Raw genomic sequence first — 20,313 nt, 5'->3', positions numbered from 1 at the left:
AAAAATTGAAAGCTTAATTCAAAATTTTCACATTTTTTAAAATATATTTATAGGTCTAATTTTTTTAAGAAGTTATTTTAGTTTTCAACAATAAATCTAAAAATAGAAGATGGACGAGATGATGACCCAGAACAACAAATTGTCAAAGAAGAACTTTGTGACTCTCTAGGCCATTCAAGATGAAATTGACAGAAGGCATGCTAAAAAGAAACAATATTTAGATTGATCTCCTGCTACGACGATGGAGTTGTTGGTGTCGAGGGTGAAAGCTACACCGAAGCCCCCTATTGTTTCTTCAGGAAAAGGTTTGAACAAGAGGCTCTCCTTCTCTAAGAAAGTGAAAGTGATGATCCAGGATTGGAAAATTGAGAAGAACCCCACCAGATAGACCACTTTTCTTATAGTCTTCATCTAGTTTTTTGGTGTTTGGCTTTGGTTGTCAACTTGGTTTTGTTCCTTATTGTCAGTTGATTCTCTAGTTTGGGGCTCTCACTCCTTGTGAGACCCCTGGTTTCTTCGCTTTAGGGGTTATGTAATGGTTCGGGCCTCTCTTAGTTTAATCTAATCAAAACAGTAAACCTAAAAATTTGATAATACATATAATACAAACAAATTATAAAAGAATATTAACTTTTAAAAAAAAAATTATATAACTTAGGTTTTTATATCATTATGATACTTAATTTAGAAGGTTTCAATTGAACATATCATGTTTGTAGTCATACATTATATCAAATGTTTTATTAGATACCTTATGTTTCTATCAATTTTTTTATTTTTTATTTTAATTTTCAAGACTCTAATTTTCAAGACTGAATTCCTCAATATGTAAAAAAAAATTAATATATTTTAAACTATATATAATACTAGAAAGATTATTTTTTAAAACTTAATTTTAAATTTAAATATTTCTAGTCCTTAACAATGAACTAAAAAATGATAATAAATATAATATTTAACAAATTATAAAACAATTGAATTTATTAAAAAAAGTAAAAAATAAATAAAAACCTACAATATTCTCTTTATATTACTTTTTATATAACTTGGTTCCTTGGTATGCAAAGTCAACCAGAAAAGAGCTCCCAGCCATGTGGAGAGGGCACATGATCGACATCTCGCTCAGGTTGTACCCACCTTCCTTTATTTTCCATCTGATACCAATTGGCCGGCACTATCAACTCTTTGCACAGCATATCAGAGGACTTGTTAACCAACGCCGCATCACGTCGAGCTTTAGCTCGAAACATTGCAGACGAGCTTTCAAATCCATCCAGCAAATGCAAGTAAACCTCCAAATTATGGCACCCAGCCAGATCAGGATTATTCTTCAAAAACGGAGATTTCTTGAGATCCAATACCAATTCAACCCCAACATGTTTGTATGTCCAAGGGCAAAATTCCAACACATCCCCGATCAGTTTCTCATATTTCTCCATTCCTTCGTTGAAGAAAATGCCGGGCATTTTGGGCACCACGTCTTGCCTACCCACAACACGTAGAACCTTCACACCGAGCTCCTCCAATGTCTCCTTGAAAGCACCGTTGCCCACCCGTGGAGCCCCGAACGAGAAGACGGTAACGGGAACTTTTCGAGTCGGATCATTTGCATACACATTTACTCCTTTAGCGGCTATTTCAAAGGCGTTAAGAAGCGCTAGGGCACCACCGAGGCTATGCCCACAGATACTAATGCTCACCTCTTCGCCGAGCTCCGTGTAGAGCGCCACCAAGCGGCGTATCTCGTCCATCACTTGTTCTGAGGCGCTGTGCTTGTTATAACGGGTGGCGTAGTTTTTAGAAGTATAAATACTGAGAAACCCACGCTCCACCTTAATAGCGGTGCACTCGGAACAGCCGAGGTCACCGATTGGGTGAAGAATATCACGCAGATTCTCCATCCATTCCAGTTGTGTAACAGTGCCATGCCATACAACCATTATGTCACGCCTCCCAAGACGCTTGATCTCGTCTTCATCAGCGCTCACTGCCACGTAGCCCATCCAATTGGAGTCCTTGCTCCACGGGTCCATGGAATCCGACCGCCCGAAGAACTTGGGCATGTGCACGTCAGACATGGCGTAAAGATACTTGCTGACCCGGTAACCAGTGTTGTGGAGGTGCAGTTTCTCCAGCATTCTTTGCCGGTTGTATCTGCAACTGCCACAGTATTCGGAGTGCGGGTCGAAGTCGAAGACGTCGTAGGTCGCCTAGGCGAATTCCCCGTATTTCAGAATCTCTCGCCTGAGCTTCGGGCTTAAAGGCTCCACAAGTCCCTCCCAGTTATTCGAGCCCTGGTATTTTGTCCAGTTCTCATCTAAACTCTCTTTCGGAGAAGCTGTTGGGCTATTTCTCTGTATTACTTCCGACCACTTCGGTAATCTCTGCAATTCGACGAGAGTCGGGCCGTCCGTCTGCAGCAGTGGATTCACACGAAGCTCAGCTCTTTTATGAATACTGTTCTGCCGCTTCTTCCTCGTCCCCAACAACTCTGCCCCTTGGCCTGATATCTGGGCTTTCAAAGATGTGTTTAGAGGAAAATTTGAGGAAGAAGAAGAGGCAACTCTGGAAGTCCTAACGAGGAGAGGCACGTGGGTCTCGAGAGTATATGCCGATTGAATCATTGCTCTGTTAATTTGCCACCAGATAATTTTATATTCTCACAGAGCATAGCCTGATTATGTAAGAAATGAATTGTGCTCTTAAACATCAAGAGGACTAGCATATATATACATAAGAATCGGTGCAGGGCGCAGCTCGTTGATTACTTTGTCAAACGTCAACCACACGTAGGTTTATACTTCATCAATGTGAATGGAGTTCTTGTTGAAGTTGTTAAAGCACGACGTCAGCAAAAAAATTGTATTCTTTATCTTTGTTGGGTCATCAACTCAAATTTATATTGCAGTCAAATAATATTTTACTACAGCTATCTATTCAACACTGCTCTGGACGGTTGGAATAATTCGACTGCTTGCTAACTGTCTTAGTTCGATTTGTCTGAGGTTGGCAGGTGGATCCTTGCGAAACAAAAAAATTGGTAAGACTTACTTAATGTTTGTGCTTTTTGCATTGTTTAAGGAGTGGAGTAATTTAGAGAGATCCAAATTATTCTCTGGTCCTTATATCATGTTCAGGTTCGTGCATTTTGATGCTAAAATAATGGAAAGCTTGCATTGCTCTTTTCCGAGTATAAGGTATTTGCCAATCTAGGCTGTGTGTGGGGAAAAAAAGGGATATATTCATTGCGTGCGTTGAATGTATTCTAATAGTTTTCATCTTAATCATTGCAGTGTCCCCTCAAAGCCTTCATCTCCCATAGTCATTTAGAGTGAGGTTGCAATTCTCCATTTTTATTCTGTGATTATTCTAATTTTTACATTTAGATAATTGTATTATGAAGTACATTTCTTTGGTGGTAAAGAATTGTCTTAGTAAATGTTCATATTTAATTTCTATAAGTATAAATAATAAGTTTTTAGAAGGAATTTTGTATATAGTAAGATGTCAAATGTATATAAATTGATTCAAAAAATGTAAAAAGATAAAATAAGGAGAAAACAATATAGGGAAATGTACTTTTTCTAAAGTTTCAATTGTTTCAATATCTTCTATACATAGATTAATGTAGAAATTAGGAGGTTCTTGGTCATGCTTGTCACCATTCATAAGTTGTTGTTTTTATCTATGGGTTTGAACACTAGGCCTAGTAAACTCCATGCCTTTCTTGACAATAGTTTAACCTCAACTTTCCCCTTGCCTTTCTATAGCATAGTCTTGATTATTTTATGCAAGGGAAAGGGATTCAGAAGGAGAGGGTGGAATGAAAACTTTCAACTTTAAAGAATATTGGCCTTGCCTTTGATAGACTTGGTACCAAACTAGTAAGGAAACTAGAACCTTTCAAGTCATTTTTCAAGACTTTGTAGCGTTTAAACAATTCTAAGCTTGGAGATGACAACAAGGTCAAATTTTGGATCACTACACAATCATAAAACTTCATAATGAAAGACAATGTAAGGTTCTAAGAGTCTAGAGGCAATATAGAGAAATAATGCTTGAGAAGGGGAGGTATTTTCAATCTCATATAATGTTGCATTATCATTGATGTTTGAAGTTAAGTTAGTGTCAAGATTAAGTTTCAAGTATTGTCAATCTAATACCAAAAAAAAACATCATTATCATGCGGCTCACAATTTAGTGGTGAAGCTGAATGGTTCAAAAGAAGTTCACCAATCCAATCATGTTTTTTTTTAGTGCAAAAGTTTGATACTCTAAAAGGATGAGGTTAAGATCCCAACTTAAACAAATTTGGCATAATGAATATTCCCTAGACCTTGACTCTCAGTCAAATAAAGCAATAATTGTAACAACCAATTCCATGATATGATAAACTAACACTATAAAACGCTATACTTCCAATAATAAATTAATCAAATAATTAAATTGATACTGATTTGAATCTATAAACCTAACACAATGATGTGAGACTTTACATATATTTGTGAAAAGAAGTATTCTTTCAATATTAAATTAAAGAAATAAAAGTAATTTTACTGGGTTCAAATGTTGTATAGATTTCAGCAGTCCTTGAGCTACTCCTCACGAAAGGAGATTCGGTGTTAGTGACGTATTTGTGCAGCAGCAATGCTGTTAAACATAAAGAGTAGTTATATTTATATACAAAATGATGTCAGCAAAATCATTTTCTGTTTGAAAGATATTGCAAGGCAATGTCAAAGGTCGACTATTTGCAGGATTATACTTTGTCAATATGAATGGAGTTCTTGTAAGAACCGTCGAAGCACAAGGTCATCTTAGGAATTATGTTCTTTGCCTCGTATTTCCCATTTTAAGTTATCTATTCAACATTGCTATCGACGTGTTGGAATGGTGAATGGTGAAGGGTTCATGTGATTACCTCTCGTTTTGAGTCTCCTCGCATTTATAGTCCACCTATAGTCCACCTAGGAAGGTTTATTGAGGTAGTTTTTTTAATTTTTAAATTTTGATTCTATGATCAATATTGGTAAAATTATATTCAGTAAGTCTATGAAAGATCAAGTCGTATTGAGTTTAAGGCCCCCAACATCATAAGTGATGAGATTAGGATGACGTACTAAGCAACTTTGACAAATGAATACTCCTCAATCCTTGGCTCTCAATCAAAAAGATATTACCTTAGATTCATGCTCGTAATTGAATTGCAAAAACCATACGAGTTTCACATAAAAACCTACAAGATATTACATATTTAAACATGGTTTATATATATAATTTTTCTATGCTTTTGTAGGAACGAATCTAAGTCCCAACACACTTGCCCAATTACATCAAACATTTTTGGGCCCAATCCATAAATTGAATCATAAAAATTTGAATCTAAATCTAAACCATGATCAATAACTTAGTGCAATACAATTAAAACACACACAAACCATAAAGAAGTGTTCACCTATGATAAGATCGAATGGATAACATGTGGAGATGAGAGTCAACACCTGGTTGAGATTTATAATCAAATCAAGTGTCCATTGTTTAATTTGGTGATTAAAGATGGTTTTCCAAGTAGCCACTAATGTGAAGTCATGTAATCTAATGGTATGGTCACTTTAGATAATGCCACAACCCACAAGAGAAATAATTACTTTTTAACTTGAAAATTGACACAAGGGAGGTGATATTCTATTTAGTCAAACCCAAGCTAAATGTCATCTAAGATTCAAATCATTCTCATGAAACCCTTTCCAACCAATGAGATAGAACCCTACATGTGCATAGCCAATTGCTAATGACCAAGTGGTGAAAGTAATAGTGTTAGCATCCCATTTATGTATTATGTGAAGTAGAAAGCCTTCATTCTCCCACACTTGGTGCAATTTAATAATAGGCTAAGATGAATGGTGGGGCATACAAAACAAGTGATATGACATCAAGATTTGTTGTTTCCATGTTTTTTTCTATCATTTTATAATAAAAATCAAGCTTAAACACATAAGACATACTCTTATGTTCATGTAGCAGTTGCCAAATTTTTTTTATTTTTTTCAAATTTTTATCATCTATCCCCCTCACTCTGTGCAATTGTATAAACTCTAATGCAAGTGGGAGATATGAGATGGTGTCTAAATTTGCGTCTATTTTCTTATCAAGTGGTAGATACGATATGGTGTCACTTTGTGTCTATATATTTTTGTGTTGGTAGCTAAAGTGTTCGTAAGAATATTTGAATTTAAATATATGAAAAATCCTATGCAACTAATATTGTGTTGAGAAAAAAATTATCTCCCAGGGCTCACTTAGCCAAATTATGCAATCCATGTAAAATGAATATCTTCTGCCATCCTAACTTAAAATTGGGTCATCCAAGCATAACTAATTTATAGAAAGTTTCCACACTTGGGAGAACTAATATTTATGTCCAAATGTAATTTAAATGTGCTTCATCCAATTTATACAATTTACAAGACCATGTGGAATCAAATGACAAATGGAACATAAGAAAAATAAGACATGTGGAAGCTTCAAATGAAGCCTCTAGATTGTATGCAAATGTAAATGTCTAGAAAATAAGAGTTCATAAGCATTATACTTTAAATAATTTTATGCATAAGTGAGTGTGTTACTATTGTTATTTTTTTGATCCATTTTGGCACAAAGATGTTGAACACTTTTCAAAATGTTTGAACATAAAGTCGTCATTTGATCAAAGTATAGGTCTTAGGGAGTCTTATATGATTAAATGGTAAGTCAAAAGATAAGTTTAAGTCTTAAGCATGTCATAACCCAAATCTCTCTCTCTCTCTCTCTCTCTCTCTCTCTCTCTCTCTCTCTCTCTCTCTCTCTCTCTCTCTCCCCTTGACATTGTCTATATCTATTAAATTCCAACCCTTTTCCATCCTTTCTACTTTGAGGTTACCTTTTTATGGTCTATACATGCCCACAAAAGAGAAATATGGATTCCCAAATAGATGAGCTTTGTAATGCCCCGCAAGGAACCCCGAAGGAAAACCCACATCAAGGGTGAATTTTTATTTTTTTAAAAAGGTATAAACATAATAGGTGCATAAAACACAACATGCATGATAACACAAGCGAAAGACTTACACCAGAATTCCTTAAGGGTTACCAATGAAGAATTAAAACCAAAAGATAAATTCCACAATTAAGGTTAATCCAATAATCCATCATTAACTCTATGATCACAAGAAGCCATATGCAATAGCATATTATACCATTGAAATATTTAAAGGATACCATATAATCTCATCAATAGACATATACAAAATCATAAAGAAAGTTGATAAATAACATCCCAAACTTAGTATTACATTGCTCTTCCAATACATGGCTTCTCAATATACATATAAAGATACAACTTAACCAAATACAAGGTTACAAAATATCATGATACAATGATCACATAGGTCTCCAAATAACAATAATCTCCAATATGAGATACAGCATGAGCCATGAACCACATAAACACCTACGAAGCCAATCCTCGCATGAAGGCACGAACAAGAACATCTGATGGGAAGTGGCACTACCACCCGACCATGTAATTCCCAAAATGTAATCACCCCACCATGCTAGGAGATAGAAGAGGACCCTCAAGCAAACAAAATCATGACATGGTTGATAGAACAATATGACTCCATTACAGCACAAAATGACTCCACAATATCTAGGTGACTCAACATCACAAATACACAAGTGAACATAAAGAGAGAGTGTCATCGCATAGCTTATGATGGTTACCATGGTTGGCCTCCATAGGTCCTGACACCCATCCTAGGTTACTCCGGTAACCTTTCCTGAACCTCCGACTCCAACTAAGTCTCATGCAGACCCTACTAGCCTTTCATGAAGACAAGGTGGTCAGTTTGCCATTCAGGCCTTCTCACTACATTATGAGCCCTATACAAGTACTCACCTATGTGCGAGGTACAATATCTTATTTAATGTTATGAACTACCCACCTAATCAATTAATTAGATTATCACTTTATTATCTAACTTTTGATGGGTTATCCCGCCAACCACTTTGGGCATGGCCCCCACTTGAAAGCCACCCTCTCAAAGGACACTAAACAAACATGGTCACTCCACGAGGATCCTATGGCGAAGCAGATAACCATAACACCACTATCCAGAACAAGTTGTCAAAACAAGGACATACTGACTCTTGGTTAACCATAAGGTAAGGACACCTTTCCTCTCCCTACCTTCCCTCGCTCCCTTCCCCCTTCCCTCTCTCTCTCTCTCTCACTCTCTCTCTCTCTCTCTCTCTCTCTCTCTCTCTCTCTCTCTCTCCCTCTCCCTCTCTCTCTTTCTCTCTCCCTCTCCCCTCTCCTCTCCCTCCCTCCCTCCCCCTACTCTCCCTCTCCCTTCCTCCATACCCCTTCTTCTCTCCCACCCTCCCCCCTCTTCTCTCCCTCTCTCCCTCCCTCCTTCCCTTCCGCCCCCCTCCTCTCTCCCTCCATCCTACTCTCCCCCCTCTCCCTCTCTCCCTCTCCCTCTCCCCCCTCCCTCTCTCTCTCTCTCTCTCTCTCTCTCTCTCTCTCTCTCTCTCTCTCTCTCTCTCTCTCTCTCTCTCCCCCTTTTCATTCACATCTTTTCTACTACCAATAGCGCGTATGGGGTATTGAAACTATTAGCTCACTGCCCTGCCATAACCGAATCAATTCTAGCCAATCTGGCAACTTTGAATTGCATGCAATTGATGATTTTTGCAGCGGGCGAAAAAATGATACCAATTGAAAATGGCTTTGACTCATCAAAAACCGAGACAAGCCATTATAGAGGAGCCTCACGCGACCCCACAAGTTCAAACAGATCGATCATATGTGTCCTGGATTTGAAGAAATAGTTCGTCAAATTTTGATAATTTTTTGAACTCAGGGCACTTGAGAGATCGCATCCATACGGTATAACTCTTGACGTTTCGGCACTTTGGGATGCACGACAAGAGCATGCCTAGCTTAAAATTTCCCACCTAGATGCACTTGCGATGTCGGTTTGTGCACACGACGAACAAAATTTGACCATTGCGAGTGTGAGGGTGCTCTCGCACCAAACACATATTTTTGTTTATATTCATATTGTCGATTTTTGTTGTTTATATTCATATTGTTGATTACATATGCAAATATTCATTTAAATTTATAAAAGGGAAGCTACCAAATACATCGAATACACAATAATGAACTGAATACAAGGAGTTTTGTAGGGTTAATTCAACATTTTAGAACTTTTATCAAATCATATTCCATGATTGCAATGTTTTATATCATATATTTTTGTTGTTTATATTCATATTGTTGATTACATATGCAAATATTCATTTAAATTTATAAAAGGACAACCACAAAATACAACGAACACAAAATAATGAACTCAATACACATTTATTGGATTGAATAATGATATTTATATATATAAAAAAAGGCATGTCTGCCAAGTCAATACAAGTATTACAAAAATGTGGCATATGCCATGTCCAAATTGATATACAATAAAAATGTAGAATATATCTACATGTATTGGTCATTCTATGACCAAAACTAACACTATATGATCCTAAACTTGTGGTGGATCATCAAAATCAAGCCTCTTCGATGCAATACGTGGCTCTGTAGATGGCTGCAAAACCACAATTCAAAAGCCAAGTTAGAATTCTTTTGTAGAAAATAGTTCACAATTAACAACATAACTATGCATTTAACTTTAATTCCTTTGCAATTGAAATGTAGATTACCTCATTAGCTGATCTAGGAGCTAATGTCTTCGTTCTCCTCTCCTTGTCACTCTTAGGAGTTTTCTTGAAGACATATTTAAATGGATCCACGTTATGGCCGTACCGCGAAGGGGTCTATTGTAGATTAAATATACAATTAATACAATGTACTAACATAAATGTATCAAAAACACTTAAAAGCTGTAATATAGAGAACAATGATGTACCTGTGCCTAAGATGCTTCTCCAATGGACTAAGGATGGCTCACCATCGATGTAGACATTGTTGCTATTGCCTATATACAAGAAATGTTCAAAGATTAAATACAATTAATATAATAATAAGTATTGAAGGTTAAAAAAAATTAATTTTACATATCAAACAAAAGTGTACCGAATCCTAAGATGCTTCTCCAGTGCAAGGAGGAGGGTTCACCATTGATGAAATATGTATGGATATTTCCTATATGAAAAAATGATAAGATCACAATAAATCAGAAGTTCACATGTACGCGTGCATATAATCATGAAATCAAGAAAATAAAGTAGAGATACATACCTCCGCCCTCACTTGATCCATGGGCGAATCAGGTGCATTCAACAAATCCACATAGCTCAATGACCGCTGTACATGTAAAATAGACAAAAAACACTAATCAATCTACAAACCCCAACTAATATTTGATTTCAATATTTTCAAACAATTGTACAATTAAAAATGTGTTCAATTACCTTCTTCCTATGTTTTGGCATCTTCAAGGAATTCTTTTTCTTAGGATGAGCCCTAGACGTGGAGGGGGTACCCTAAAAAAACAAAATTAACATGAGATATTAGTACAGATAATAAATTAAACATAATTTTAAAAATCTAAAATGAAATGACTTGCATATTCCATCAAAACAATACATAAAAAGGGTTGTACAAAATATGATACTGTATAGCCTTGTAGGCCAAAATCGATCGCTGAGAGAGTGATGTAATCAATCTAGGACATTTTGTCCCCTGTCAACACCTACAAACCAAAAATTGGACCAAGCATTAAAGATAGTTAGTATATCTTGTATTTTTTTGAATTCAATGTGTACTATTATATTTTAACATGTTACAAAATTTATACCTCAGGCATTGAAGTTGCAGCTATGGTAACTGGGGGCGGAGTATGGGATACCACTGCTGCATCCTAAAATGCATATTATTTGTCTCAATTTAAATCGATGTATAAATGAAAATTCATTTATGTAATTACAAATTTAAAGTGACTGATAAATAAAATGCTATGAATTCAAATCAACACCCCTGTTTATGTGGCTCATGGGAAAACACCATGTCCATCAACTCATCTGTTAGCATGAAATCCTCAACCATGTGGGCCTGACATCTACTCCTGTAAATCGTGCATAGATGAGATGAGGATCCATCTACACTGGCTGCATCATCTATCCTCGAGCATATCCCTGAGAAACTGACACACATATGCTGGATGAGCTTTTTGTCGCCACCTAATGGCTCATCATCCAATACAATAGGGTATGCTAATGATGTCCCATGCTGGATGATGGCACTAGTCAATATTGTGGCCACCTGAAGAGTCTGTAGCTCCATCAACTCTTTCAGCTCTACTAGGACAGCCTGATGCACCTTGGGTTTGGGTGCTAGGGGGTAACGAATCTCTGCGGGTAATCGCCTATGGGCTCCAGGTCTATCTTGGGCAGAGCCACCACCTCTACCATGGAACTCTCTCATGTCAAAATAGTTTAGGTGCACATTGAGCACAAACTCACCATATACTTTTCTCAAAAAATATAATGGCACCTCATAATTATTACAAGGTGGATCATCAAAGACCATCCACCACCTCTGCCAAAAAAGATTCTTCATCTGCACATTGGTACACCAATGTATGGGAAACCACTTTGCATTAAGAGGTAATGACTGACCAGTTTTGGGATCAACAAAAAGGGCACATATTTGGTGTTTAGTAATATTTTTGTTTTTTACTCCATCATATGATAGCCTATCGACATAGAATTGATGACACCTATCCCTAAAGCTTCCCCATTTGGTAATTTGTGTGGAAACAACTATGGCACCACTAGCTAATATTTCTAGGCTAGTGGCAAGGGATTGATGATGCTCAAGTTCAGAAGTTTTCAATTAAACAATCAGTCTATTGATTTTAGATGTATTTTGTCCTAACTAATTAATTAATTGCTCCCAAGTTTCGGGTGTGCAGTCAAAAGGAGGAATTGGGGGTCATTCTTGTGTGTTTTTAGGAGGTGCATTTGGTTGTTCTTGTTTTGGATTAGAAGAATCTGGTTTTTGAAACAAAAAATGAAAAAACCTAATCAAAATTAATGAAATTAAATTCAAAATGTAAAACAAATTGAACAAATGGGAAAGAAAGACAAAAATAAACAAAAACTAACCTTGATCCATAGCTTGGAGGACAAATCTAGCACCCTGTTCGCGGTTTAGGAGAGGAAATGGGAAAAAAATGAAGTAAAAAATGCACCATTCACGAGTAAATGAGACCTAGTTTTTTTTTTTAAACTTTTTTTACCAGGCACCGCGTACGCGGTTATATTTGGATTATTAGCGCGTACGCGCTCATTTTCCTATGAGCAATATGTACATGCTCATTTTCCTAGGTGTAGTGTGTACGCTCTCATTTTCCTAAAAGCAGCGCGTACGCGCTATCTTCTCTAGGCTCAGGAAGAACAAACCTAAGCGCATACGCGGGAATTTCAAATTTTAAAACCGTATATGCGCTGCTTGTTTTTCCATGTTTTTTTTGGATGGTGTCCACTTTTCTGACCACCATCTTTGTGCACATACCCTACGAGGTTCTATAATTCCTGGTAGAATGGTGAAGTCACTGTGGGATGTATTTCCTTTGTGGTGTCACCAAAATGAATTGTAGAAGTTACTAGGCTGAAGAACAAAGGGGACAAATTGGAGAAGTGGAGTAGCGGTTATTATAAATATTACATGAAAAAATTATTTGAGAAGGGTGAACAACTAGTGGTGGTTCAAAATAGGTATGGACACTTTTCTCTCCCAAAACCCTATCTCATAGTTATTTCGTAATGAAATATTTCACACTAGAGGGCCACTACACTTTAGTTCATGGGTACCATTTCCCCATCTTAAATCATACTAGACATGGGGAAAGAATTAACCTACCCTATTTCCAATTTACCTCCCTGGAGTCATGTATTGCGAATGGAGAAAATCTGCCACTCCACCAAGGTTTAATCTATCTAATGTAAAAATATGCATTTGACCATTCCCCGAATTGAATTTTTCTACTCTCTTTACCTAGTAATGTTGAGCCTAAAAATAAAAATCAGGGGTCCTTTGTTAAAATAGAATTAATTGAATCAAAATCCAGGGCTACGCTCTCCCAATTCCACCCCTCGGCTAATCTCAACGGTAAGAAAACACTGATGCTACATGAAATTTAGCTCCTATAGGTTACCCTCCTTAAAATAAACCTATACAAAAGAAAATTGGATACCCTCAAAAATATCCTTGCCAAAGCTAAAAGGATAAATAACTCTATTAGGAAGAACATCACAATTGATCTTGACCTGCACGAATCAAATAATGAGGAGGAGAGGAAATTGGAGAGGGAGAGGAAGGAGGGTAGTTAAGGGGAGAGAAGATCTGCTAGGCTACTTGCCAAGGAGAAGAAGGTTGAGCATGAGACTAAGGAAACAACTACTAATCTTGATGAAGCCTTTAATTTGGAGGAAGTGGAGGATGTTTCTAATGAGGATTTAGAGGATGACGAGTTTCAAGTTGAAGAAGAGGAACAAGAAGAACAATACAAAGAGGAGACGAAAGAAGAGAGAAATTCTAAGGAGGACTCAGGGGATTCTGACAAGAAATCACAACCTTCCAATCCTCAGGAGGATGAGGAGATGGTTTCATGTTCTTTGGATTTTCCATTAGAGAAAGAAAGTAGAAAAAAATCAGAGGATCAAATTGTGGAGCTTAAAGAAATAGTCTAGAACTTGGAAGAGAAAACAAAAGACTACATGCCCAACATTTTGATAATATTTGTGAGGCTTTTGGCTTGTTTTGCACTATCACAAATGGTATCACGAGGAAGGATTCTATGGGGGTAGTGTCAGGATAGATCAAGATAAAAAACAAATAAAGGAAGCTATAAAAGGAAGGGAAGATGGATGAGGATAGTGAAGATATGGAGGATAATTAGGAGGAGACCTAGGTGAGACATGTTAACAGGCTTTAGCAAAATTGGAGTATGATTAATAATTATTAAACTATTGTGCTTAGTTTTTGTTTTGTTTAACACTCTGCTCAAGATAGTAGATTAATCAGTTAGTCTATATGATAGTATGAGGCCTACATGCCACTTAAATCAAACTTTTATGATGACAATCTCTATTGTTATAGTTCTTAGTCTTGTTGATACTCATTATAATCTAATTATTCTTGGAAGATGCACCTAGTTAGTTAATATTAGTATGTTTAATTATAGAATCATGTTAATTTTTTATTAGTTATGAGGAACATCAGGCTGGGCTTTCTTGACTGGTTGTTTGATGCTAGCTCTTGTGATGCTATACTCTGATTTTGTTGTTTTTATAGGTTTAGGGCCTTCTCCTTGATAATATAATAATAATAAAAAAAGTACATCATAATACAATAACATAAATGTAAAATCATCAAAATAGAAGATCATTTAATTAAGGAAAATTATACAATTCCTCTTAAGTGTAATGAAAATGTTAAAAAAGGTAGACTCATGAAACTTTACATAAAATTTTAAACGGGTTATCTACATAATTTAAAATTTTGTAGGAACAAAATTATAGAAAATTTAATATAGTTTCTAACCACCTTTTTTTTTTTAAATAAATTTTATTGATGAAAATTAAAAAATTTCAATGAAGCAATGCACTTTTTTTTAATTAGTGATTGATATGGTTTTATAATTATACTTATGATAGACTAACATTCTTAACAAAATTTAGATTAAAGGATGGGATCAACTTAAGGTCTTGAATTTTTATTAAAAGGTTGGATTTTAAATGGATGGTAATGGATTAGGGATGGGATGCTTGGGTGAAGGATTTTGATGACAATGAAAATATATGAGAGCTAAAGTCCTTAACCAAATTTTCATGTTTAAAGTATAATTTTTTATTAAGGATTTTGGATTTGAATGCTTGATTGAGATAGAGAGATGGATAATGGGTGATCGACTTTGAATGAGGGCTAGATGAACTAGATTAGGACTTGGTTGGAATGGGATTAGGTTTAAAAGGTAATTGGATTAAGATGATGATGAAGGATGTGGAATAAGGATAATAATGGATATAGGATAATTAGGAAAAAGATGAAATATGAAGTTATATTAAGAGTATTGAATTTTGATATGAATTATGGAGGATAAATTATAGATGAAGGATAATTAGGATGAGGATTAGTACCTTTATTGAATTAGGTAAACTGATTAGGATCAGGTTTGTAACCCTATTCTTTATGTTCTTCTTTTTGAGAGCTCACTCCAAATTTTTTTGGAATGATCTCTCAAGGAGCATCATCCCATCTAATCTTCTAATTTTGTTGTAGCACATTTTGTTCTTTTTAGACATGAAATTATTTAAACATCTTATCAAAGAGGGGTAAAATGTAGATACTCAATATTTAATGTAATTAATTAAATTTAATATTTAATTATTTTTTGCTCAATTTCACCTTCCTTCCATAATTAATTAAATTTTATTTGATTAATTTATTTTCTTTATTTTCTTCTGAAGGTTAGTTAATATAAATTTATCCCCCATTCCTAATTTTTTTTCAAATTAAATTAATTAATTAATTAATTACATCTTTTAATCCCCAATAGTCTTCTTTCCTAATTTTAAATTCCTCTAAAATATGAAATTTCCATCACCTACCATATGTGATCCCTCTTTGCAGGTAAAAGCATGCACATTCCTCCAATAATATTTCACCCCAATTTTCATAAATCCACTAAGTCCTAACAAATGTCACCTTTTAGTTTGACCTTGTCTGGAACCACCTATTTCTTATCAAAACTATTGTATTTCTCCACCCCTTTCAAAAGTCAATCTTGCCTCTTTTAGGAAGCCAAAAAAATCCCTCATCTTCTATTATCCAAACTCCATCACTTAAGAACCCTCTCTCATGAAACCCTCTTGCAACACTTGTCCACTTTCTCTTATTTGAGAGCACCACCCTTTGTGAGCTATTGAACTTGTGACAATTTATCTCAATTTTCCATCCATCCCTTCATGAATCTATATAGCTAAGCCCTCATTCCTCATTTGGAATTAATAATTTATTGTATCATTTTATGCTGCAATTTTGATATTTTGTGAACCTTCATCCAACTAAGGTTATATTAAAATTTCTACTAAGCATTCCACATTGAGATGATTTCATCAAGATAAAATCCTTAGGAGTTTTGGGAGCACTCTATTGCAAGCTTAATTTAAGAATTCAAGAGAGTTTTGAGATATCAAGGTAGTATGCATCTATTTTACTTATCCAGACATTTTTTTTGTCTTCAAATCAATCTCTCTTTCAAGGTTATATATCACACAACCATGAATTTTACTCTTTATATTTAATAGGAATTTTTGGTTGTAGGAGATTTTTTGGAATTTATGGGTTTCACTATTAACTCCAAAAAAAATTTCCTTTACTTTCATTCTTGTATATTTATAACAACATGCTTTATATTCTATATTTTTCTTCTAGTTTCTTATAGTTCTATGGTAGTTTTTGGTGCTTAATTTTTTTTAGGTGGAGTGGGTAGTCTAAACTATCTCGAATTCTTGTTTAAATTATATTTTGAAGATATGTGATTGTTCTAGTTAGAATGGTTTATATATTTTAATAATAACCATGAAAATTTGAAAAATATCAATTATACCAGTTTATAGTATTTGACTTTATTTAACATGTTAACCAGTGTTTCTGTTAGATTCACACTAGTGATAAGCTCTATAATTATAACTAACACTTTATGTTACAAAAGGGGCTCCCGCTAAGTAAATTTTTTTTCCTATCCATCATATACTAATTTGAGTGTCTTATATCTTTTTCTTTGAAACAAATGGAAAACACATTCTCTATTTTTTACAACTAAGTCAAATAAGGATTTCATGATATAACAATTCCATGATTATTTGATATATCAAGAGTTTATGGTCTTAATAAATTATATTTGACACTCTATGAGGTAGATCATATAGTTTTGTCAATGTTTTCTTCCTTTTTTTTTTTTTGAGTTTTGATTACCTAATGGGATTTTCATAATGTAAATTATAAAAGGTGTATGACGTTTAATGTTTGGCTCATAAAAGGATTCTAAGGATTATTTATTTCAAGTGCAAATACTTGATACAATAAAAAAATGAGGATAGATGCTAATTTTTAATGAATTTGACAAAATGGATACCCCAATATTTTCAAGTCTAAATTGAAGGAGGTTAATAAGTCTAAATTGAAGGAGGTTAATAACTTATTCACCTAATATTTATCCTCTAAATGAAAAATTCATATGTATTGCTCCATGTTTTACTCTTATATAGTCCATAAGTAGTTAATTATTCAAGACTAGTCCAAACTTATCCAAGGAGATCCCAAATCCTAATGTCTTGTCCTATTGTGCGACATTAATTTGAACACCAAAAAAGAAAGTAGAATCACATACTACAGTCAAATTTAAAATTACATTTAAACTAGATTCCAACTTCATATTTTTTGTAACAAACAACAAACTAGGGTGTTGAGTCGTAAAAAAAAAGTACCTAAAGGTAATAAAAAATAGTAGCAGACCTATTCTTCATTAATAAAATCCTCCTTGTCATCCTCAAGACACTTAGTTTTTTCTTCATTATCTTTGTTATTCATAGCCCTAGTGTCATAATTGTAATTGATGTTGGTGTTGGGTGGCTAGCAAGTCTATCGGATTGTCATGACCAAGAACTCACAATGTCATTTATAGAGTTAAGAATATTGATAGTTTCATCCTCCTCATTATTGTCCTCCAAAGCCTTAGAAAACTCCACTTTCCCTTCAAAATTAACTTCTTCAAAATAAAATTGCATCGAGGATCTTTTAGCATGTTTGGTCTTGAGGTTTTTGATTTTCACAATGTGCCCCCATGTTTCTAGAAATAGGTGTCCTTAAAAGGACCTTGTTGTTTATTTTGCAAAGTCTTTCAATAGCTATGTTCTAGAAGGAGGAGCAAGGGGTTTTAGGGGATTTAGTCAATACAACACAAGGGTGGGGGATAGGGTTAGTAATAGCACCCAAGGAAGATTCAGGGGAGACATGTAGGGTGGTAATTTATTTATTCCTTTAAAATATAGAAAAGACTCAAGAGTGATATGTAGCGAGGCAATTTTTTTCTTTCCTTTTGTAGTAAAACCCTTAACTTGGAAAGTATAATCCATCATAGGAGGAGAAAAAGGTGAAGTATTAGTTTATGGGGTGTAATCATTAAGAAATACTTGATGGATTTGGGGGGATAGATAGCTAGGTGGAAACAATAAAGTCATATATGAGCTCCTAGTGGAGAAGAATGGGGCGATTTTTTCAGGTTCTTAGTGATCAACTCGTTAGCTACCTTCACTAAGGAATCCAATGAGGAGAGTATGAAGAAAATGAAACTAATGGTGGGTTAATATTGAAAATAGTTTAACAAGGGAAAATGATAATAGTAACAACATTTAAATCTACTCTCCAACATAAAGTATTTCATGAGTAGAAGACATACCTTGTCCCATGGCTTAATGAGCACCTCTCTATCAAAACCACCCTAAATCTTCACTGATCTGTCACCTTCTTTGAATAAAAGAGAAAAAATTATCTTTTTGAGGACCTTGTAGTATTTCAAGTTAGCTTTCGTCACTTACATGATATCTTGGTGGCTTGAGAAATGACCTCACCCACTTCAAAATAATTTTTTCCCATCCTCACCTAGTGGTTATTCCAAGCACCCATAAACTATATAGAAAGGTTCTCATCATGCATATTGAAGCATTCCTAGAATGTAGTAATTCTTGCCTCATTATAGATATGCCAAAGGGTAGCATCATTACAAAAATCATCATATGACCCCAACTAGCTCTTACACTGTCCCCACCCATCGCAATGAATAAGGAATGGAAGTTCTACAAAAAGAATAGCTTGGAAATTCTACGAAGCCAACACCTTTGTGATAGAAACACCCAGCTTCATCTTAAATTGTACATCAGCATTAATATTTTAATTTGAATTTAACTCAAGATTAATTTTTTATTAGCGTTGATCTTACATAAAAAAAATCATCATTATCAAGTGGCTCTTAGTTTATTGATGAAATTGAATTGCTAAAAAAGAGACCACAAATATAATCAAGTTTTATTTAGTGTGAAGGCTTGATTCTCTATAGGATGAGGTCTAGATTGTACCTCATACAAAATTTGTACAATGGATATCCCAAACCTTTGTTCTTAGTTGAAGGAGGTAATAATTAGTGCACCTAATGTCGTGTAGTGCGATATAAACTAACATTCTAAGATATTTTTCTTTCAATAATAAAATATTTAAATAATTAAGTAGGCATAAATTTGAATTATAGACATGATATAATGATGTGAGAATTTACACTAACCTAATGTCATTTTTTAATTTTATTTTTGATGTTAATTTTATTCATGAAAATAACTATTATTTCAATTTTACAAAAAAAATGTTACATTAATGATAAATTAAATCCAATTTTACTTAACTCAATTGTTGTATAATAGTTGAAAAAAGTTAGGATAATATTATGTATAAGCTACCCATCACTTTAAAGGATTAAAAACTAATATCAAAATTATATGTAAGGAAATTTACTACTTGGAGGAACAATTTACAAAACTATAGGATTAATGATTACCTCTCCCCTATAGGGAGGGGTGTAGCTAATGTAAGGAGATTGTTAGAATGAAAGTTCATTATGTAATGTTGATCCAAATATTTTAGCTTTGTCAAAGAAATATTGTAAGATGAATTTATATACATTACCCACCCAAATATAAACACAAATTATCTAGTTATCGTCCATGTTGAACATACTAGACAACACATTCACACAATTTGATTAATAAATTGATTTCCATTTTTTTTATTAAATATATCTCATTTATCATCTCACTATACATTTAACATTCCACTAGATACCTTATATTTTAGTCAATATATAAAAGATTAATTTTCTAAAATTGATACTACTAAAAGTAGATTAAATTCAAATTTTAGAAAATAAACATATTCATTACATAATAATGAATCCAAAAAATCAACATTTATATTAATTATATATAATAAGACCTTTTATACCTTTATTATAAAAATTAGGTTGAGAAGAGACCTAGGACACATGGAATATGTATCCTCTTATTTGTTCAACTAAGTCAAATAAGGATATTTTTTAGCCATATTATATTCAATTAAAATTATAATGTTGCATAATTTTTCAAATCATATATTTATATGAAAATTTGATATCTAATATTTTTTATAAACATTCCTTGTAC

The 20,313-nt window shown here is 34.3% G+C and overlaps 1 pseudogene; it reads right to left on the bottom strand.

Moving 5' to 3' along the window:
* Positions 1 to 1,067: 1,067 nt before the first annotated feature.
* On the bottom strand, positions 1,068 to 18,534 carry LOC131065495 (phospholipase A1-Igamma1, chloroplastic-like; annotated as a pseudogene).
* Between the last annotated feature and the right edge of the window lie 1,779 nt (positions 18,535 to 20,313).

Source organism: Cryptomeria japonica, chromosome 4, assembly GCF_030272615.1.
Source record: "Cryptomeria japonica chromosome 4, Sugi_1.0, whole genome shotgun sequence".
Classification (NCBI taxonomy): Eukaryota; Viridiplantae; Streptophyta; class Pinopsida; order Cupressales; family Cupressaceae; genus Cryptomeria; species Cryptomeria japonica.
The sequence above is the reverse complement of the archived record's forward strand: the minus strand, read 5'-3'. Positions and strand labels throughout refer to the sequence as shown.